Source organism: Hibiscus syriacus, unplaced genomic scaffold (genome assembly GCF_006381635.1).
Source record: "Hibiscus syriacus cultivar Baekdansim isolate YM2019G1 unplaced genomic scaffold, ASM638163v2 tig00117017_pilon, whole genome shotgun sequence".
NCBI classification, from domain to species: domain Eukaryota; kingdom Viridiplantae; phylum Streptophyta; class Magnoliopsida; order Malvales; family Malvaceae; genus Hibiscus; species Hibiscus syriacus.
Window position 1 is genome coordinate 2,632,409 of NW_024063526.1, and position 6,637 is coordinate 2,639,045.

Below are 6,637 nucleotides of genomic sequence, written 5' to 3' on the forward strand. Positions count from 1 at the left end.
GCATCGAATTCTAATAAAGCCCGAATACAGGCAGGGTGTATAAGCATTTACATAATATTCAATCAATTATTATTGTTGATTATTTGGTGTATGATTAAATATTGTGAATGCTTCAGATTATACTTTATTTGTTGGTGTTTGCACTTTAGAGACACACTAAGCCTTGTAGCTTACTCCCCTTAGTTTATTCTCTCAGATTCTCGAGCTAGGTGGACAGGAACTTGTAGATTGTGTATTTATACAAATTTTATTGTTGTCAACAATATGATATTTATTCGAATTTTCCAATTCATAGTATTTTTCTTTGGAATTATTTTATTACGTTTTGTAACTTTGAACATAAACTTTGTTTTGGTACTATGAGATTAAATTTTTGGATTTGATATTCGTTGTTTATATAATCCTTATTATTTGATTATCTACACTATTGGTGACAAATAATCATGAGTATTAATTTTTAAAGTGTTTTAAAGTATTGATTTGGGTTTAAGTCGAAAATAAGACAATGGGCCTCTTGGATCCGGCTTTTACCATCTAGGTCGGGTAAAAGGGGTTACAAAATTTGTAGATGTAATATCAGTAATCTGTAACTCTAAAGCTTGTTAATGAGTTTTATATTTCTATAAGGTACGTAGGTGGCCAAGAAAGTTTTTTTTAGAGTTTTGGAACCTTCAAGTCAACAAGCTAATTTATGTTTAGACGACTTAGAAAGAATTCTAGTGTGCTTGGAGTGAGATAAAATACTTCCAACTCATATATAATATTTGTTTATCATTGTTTGTTGCTTTGCTTGCTTGTATGAGTCCATGGAACATGTTGTGTGCATATTTTCTTATAGATGGTTTGGAACAAAATTAGTGTTATTTATGCATATGAATTATGTATTACGACCCATATGATTCCTATCAGCTTTAAATATCAGCTTAGGGACTTAAATGAGAGTTTAGATCACTTTTTTTGTGTGGGAAACATGGTATTTCTAGATTTAAGTATTGATACCAAATAAAATAGTATCGATGATGTTCATATGAAGGCCAAAATCTGAGATTTTGTTGAAGTAGTATCGATAACACTTTCATTGGGTATCAAGAAAGTTCTTCAAGTATCAATATCAAGGTAATAGTATTTGTAGACACCCGTTTTTTCCGGCATATTATTATTATTATTTTATTTTATTATTAATAATAATGTTAACATTATTTATGTTATCATTTTGCAGGCCAAGGTACACCAAGCCCAAATCAGGCCCCAAGTTACAAAAGTGCACGTTAACCATGTTGATCGCCAATTTTGAACATGTTACAAGAATATTTGGATGATGAAGTCTTCTTAACATTTAATCCTCTATCTCTTATCTTTCCAACTCACTTTGAACCGTATCAATCTGATATTAGTAGCTCGATATATGCCCAGATAATTGAGGATAGTGCAGGCTAAAAATTAATACGGGATTTACAAATTCAGTCCAACAAACCTTTGTTTTCCATTCACTTGCACAATGGACACGTTGGAACAATCTAGTGGGACACTATAACAACATATTACAAGTTGAATTTAAGTGGGAGACAGTTTATGATGGAGCAATAAGGGACATCCATTCAGCAAGCATAAACATCACACAAAGAGAGGGGAGCAACACGTGGAAGACAAAACCAGTTGATCAACAATCAGCCCTCTCCCACATGTTGGTGTGATCCATGAGCAAACCAAGTCTCGACCATCAAGCTGCTAGCGTCGCACGCCAATCATGCCACCATTGAAGGCATTTTTATCACCTGCGGTCAACCCACCGAAAATCATCAACAAAAGTCAAGAAGAAAGGAGCCTAATCCCGTCTTAATCTCAACAACCAACAAGGAAATTAAAAAAAGGACAAGAGGCTTTTGGTGGAACAAATGAAATAAGAGAAGGCTCTTGGTAATTAAAGAATGGGTTATGAACGAAATGAGGGGTCATTGAGAACAGAAGGAATCACGCAAGTAGAAAATAGTACAGAGGGGTGATCACGTGGAGGAAGCAAAATCATCAAGAGCAGAGGGTATTCAAGGATAAAAAAAATGAGCAAAATCATCAAGGCTTTTCGATCTTTACCCCTTTTTTGGTTGAACTAAAGCAATTAATGTAAGTGATTCCCTGTTTTTACGAAGCAAATAACAATCAAAGAATCTTTAGAGGTATTTGTTTCACTTTGATTACTTCAATTTCCAGTATATTGTGTGAAATTAGTTAATCAAGAAGAGCAAAATACAAATGGTTAGAAGCGTTTACCTTGTTAGATGAGCAGTAGAGGGTCGCGGTGGTCGTTTTCCCTCGGTCGTGGCCTGTGTTGAATGGAGAGGAGGGAACCACCTTGAACGTTGGCTGGCTTCATTAGGCTCGATTGTGTAAGGCTTTGGGATGGCGATGGAGGCTATGGTAAGGGATGAGAGGCCGAGAGGGATGGAGAGTGGAGATGATGATGCGGCTGGGTTGTGTAGTTTATAATTAGATTAGGTTTTAGTTTACATTAGCTTTTATATTAAATCTTTTGTGTAAATTAATATTTAGCCACCGAATTTTAGGGGTAAACTTAGGTTTTAGTCCCCACAACTTTAACGCGTATTTAATTTTGGTCATTGGTCTTAATTAATTTAAATGTTTTTTTGTTTGTTATTTATATATTTGGAATGTCATTCTGAATCTTTTTATTTTAATCCTATATATGTTTGGGGTTTATCTTGGTTCCAATACTTATAACTTTGTTAAGTTGCATGTTAGTCCCATGGTATTTATATTTTATATATTTAAGCCTCATACGTAGTTGATGCTTGGTGTTGTTTATATATATATATTTTTAGTGTATTTTAATTCTAATGTTTATATGTATGCACACTTATTAATGCACACATTTGTTAGCTCTTTGTTATCATGGTTACACATGTCACTTTGAATCACCGTGTAATAATCTTTCATGCATAAATATATACACTCATTTATATCATGTCATTTTTCCTAAGTTAATACTATGTTAACTTCGGTGATTGGGTCATTATTGAATTGTCTATTATTTTGTTTTCTTTTATGATTTGTGTGTTGAGAATGGTGAATGAGTCGTATGATTAAATGACTTTAATTATATGTTTTTATGCTTTCATTCAATTAAATTGTATTATAACCTCACGTGCATAACTCGATTCATTATTACATAATTGAACTAAGGGTAATACATTTTTAATTTAAAATTGTTTTAAGTGGGTTGTCTTAACTGATTAGATATATGCTTTTGACGATTTTTAATTAAAATTATATCCCATTAGTGACACTTAAAAATTGATTCATCACTTTAAAATTTGAGAATGAAAGAAAAAGAAATATCCGGTTATTTAAAATTTTTGAGAGAAGGTAGTTAGAACTTATCTAAGATCTTGTCTCGATATTTTTAATTATTGAATATTCTTTATCTTTCTAAAGGTTAGGTAATTTTAATTTAATCTATTTTGGTGATTTTAAATATTGTAAAACTCGTATGTTTTTGTTTTGTTGGGGATATATAAATCAAATTAAAATTGGATTTGTAAATTTCATTGCAAAGACGTTAATTAATCGACTAGGTACCGATTTAGGGCGCTGTGGGGATGCTAATCCTTTCCCATGCGTAATCGACTCCCTAACTCATTTTATGGTAACACATACCTCAATTTGTTGTTTTAATTAAAATAAATTTTTTATTTAAAATGACAACATTTTTGGGTGCCCAATCACACCCTAATCAATGATTGGTGGCGACTCCTCGAACCGTATTTATTTAAGAAATCCCAAAATTTTCTAAACGAGAGGTTTTCTAAAATCACATTGTTTTTAATAAAAAAAATCAATTACAAAGAGGATAATTAAAAATTGATGCGGTTTTCAGAATCTTCCCCACTCGAAAAAAATCGTTTCGACAGCTTGGCGACTCCGCTAGGGACTTTTTAGAGAGTCAGGCCTATAATCGATTAATTGATTGTCTTTGCAATTGAACGTTATAAATTTGTTTTAATTTGGTTTTGATCCCTTATTTGGTTTTAATGTTGTTTGTTCAGAATTTGATTAACCAATAAATAGTTGTACTTATTTGGTTATTAATGGTTTTAGATTAATTACGTGTTTAAAGAGAGTTGATATTTTGAGTGTTTTGCGAATATGTGTTGTTTTATTTTTGCTTTTCCTCACACACTGCACAGTTGCATTTGCATAACATGAGCTAAAACCCTGCTCCGTCCTATTTAAGTAGGAGTGAGAGACTACTCCCTCGTGTGGTTTTCACCTCCGCATGGGATAGTGGATCGCTCATGGAGCTCACACCTTATGGTCCTCGTGATGGTAATCACCTCCATATGGACATAAGGAGGTGTGTTCCCTCGAAGTTGAACTCGATCCCTAAAGCCTGTGATGGGCTAGGATTAAGGGTTCGACAGCCCAAGGGGGCACCAACAAGGACAATTCAAGAATCTATTACTTTAGAACCGAACCCATCATATAGTGAACATAGAGCCTGAATTTAGGTCGAGCCTGACCCGAACCTTAGGAGTTCTGTGAGGAGGGTACACAAGGAAAAGTTTTTGAGTAATTTATTTTCTCTTTTTGAATAAATGTATGCGAACTACAAATCATGCAGTTAGGTTTATTTCTTGAACAAGCATGCGAATTAGATATCATGCGGTTAGAATTTTTTGTGAATAACAAAGCATGGGGGTAGGTATCATGTTGGGTAAGATCTACTAAGCATGATTGGGTAGTCAGCATGTGAGAGTAGGTTTTATTTGTTATGATACTCATTATTTTGTTGTTTATATTATGTGTACTAACCCATTTTTTGTTTTATGTCTATTTTGTTTTGGATTTATTGCATTTGCATCTTCATGTCATTCAAAGGTGTTAATTCGCAAGTGATTGACTAATAAGAAGACTGGTCATAATGAGGTAAAAAAATTTTAACCATGTAGTCAAAATCGGGAGATCTAGAGACATTCAAATGATTCATCAAGGAGATCCGAAGAATGAAGAAATTTCAACCTGATTGAAGAACGATTCATGAAGAAGGACATCAAATGAATGAAGAAATTTGAACTTGATTGAAGAACGATTCATGAAGAAGGACATCCAATGAATAGAGTTTGAAGTTGATCGAAGACATCTTTCAAAGGAGTGAAGGCCGAAGATGTTCCCTCAGGAGATAGATTTAGTAATACCAAGGACGAGAAGACCCTTCACAAAGACATGAAGACCACTTTGCATTGAAAGTGAAGATAAAGATCCCCATATTCAATTTAAGGACGTCCGACATCATCAAAGGTGATAAAATACGCTGACAATTGAGGGGTGCAATGTTAGATTCCATGAAGAGTACAGTTCAAGAAAATGAAGAAATGAAGAATCACAATTGTATTTTAATTACATGGTGTAATGAAATCTTGTTGTCTAAATGAAGGTTGTTCTATGGTGGTCACTTTTGGAATTAGCACCTTTTGCATTTGCTTTTGGCATCCACATTTGCATATGCATTACATGCATTTATTTAAGCATTTTACATGCATTAATTTTGAAAACATGGAAATAACTTATGGGAGGTTATATGACAGTAATAACAAGATCATTCATTCATATTGTTCCTCATCATGATGAACAAACAAATGGAAGGAATTGAGCAATCTAATGAGAAATCACAAGATCAGTTGCAAGAGCAGTTGGTCGGGTTACAACTAGATACGAGGAACCAAGCATCGGTTTCTCTGTAGGACGCATCGAATCAAATGATCCATGTGATGACACCACATGTTGTTGGTAAAGAGAAAGTGAAGGATAAAGGAAATTAATCTCGTCAATTATGGGCAGTTTGAGAACGAGTTTAAGCGGTTGAATGAAGCCGTTAAAATATGAAGGTCGTTAATGCCTCTCACAAGGAGTTAGAAGCCAAAGAACTCAGTTTGGTCCCTGATTTGGTCATCCCACATGAATTTAGGGTGCCTAATTTTGAGAAATGTGATGGTACTAGTTTCCCCCTAATTCATCTGAAAATGTTTTGCAGAAAGATGGAGGGGTACTTGGATGATGATGATCTGTTGATTCATTACTTCCATGATAGTCTTGCTGGCCCAGCTGTAGTTTGGTATAATCAATTGAATAGATAGCATATCAAGACATGGGTCAACCTAGCTAATGCTTTTCTGGGGTAATATCGATATGTTAAAGGCTTGGCCCCATAGCGTCATCACCTTCAAAAGATGAGAATGAAATCTATTGAGAGCTTTAAAGAATATGCCCTAAGATGGAGAGGAGTAGCAGCACAAGTTCAACCTCCTTTGTTAGAAGAAGAAATATCGTGTATGTTTCTGTAACTAAATGTCAGGATCAAAGCTCCTACAACCGCAAAAGAGAAGGGGCAATAGGTTACTCGAGTCATCCAAAGAAAGTCCCGAGATCAAAATATACTTTGAAAGTGTTCCAAACTTCTATCTCAGATTTATATCCCCATTTGGTTAAAGGTCAATACCTCACACCAAGGCCAGTGAAAGTGCAACCAGACCCTTATGCTCATAGCTATGATCAAGTTAGTGTTTATGATTTTCACTTGGGGGTATTGGGGCATTCTATGGGAAATTGTAGGCCGCTGTTAAAG

At 34.4% G+C, this 6,637-nt stretch overlaps 1 long non-coding RNA gene across 1 annotated transcript; it reads right to left on the reverse strand.

Annotated features, from left to right (window-relative positions):
- Positions 1 to 1,459: 1,459 nt before the first annotated feature.
- Positions 1,460 to 2,463, reverse strand: LOC120195733. The gene is made up of 2 exons (XR_005523106.1): positions 2,269 to 2,463; positions 1,460 to 1,775 (listed from the first exon to the last, which is right to left on the reverse strand). It is a non-coding gene; the product is annotated as an uncharacterized LOC120195733 (long non-coding RNA).
- Positions 2,464 to 6,637: the final 4,174 nt, after the last annotated feature.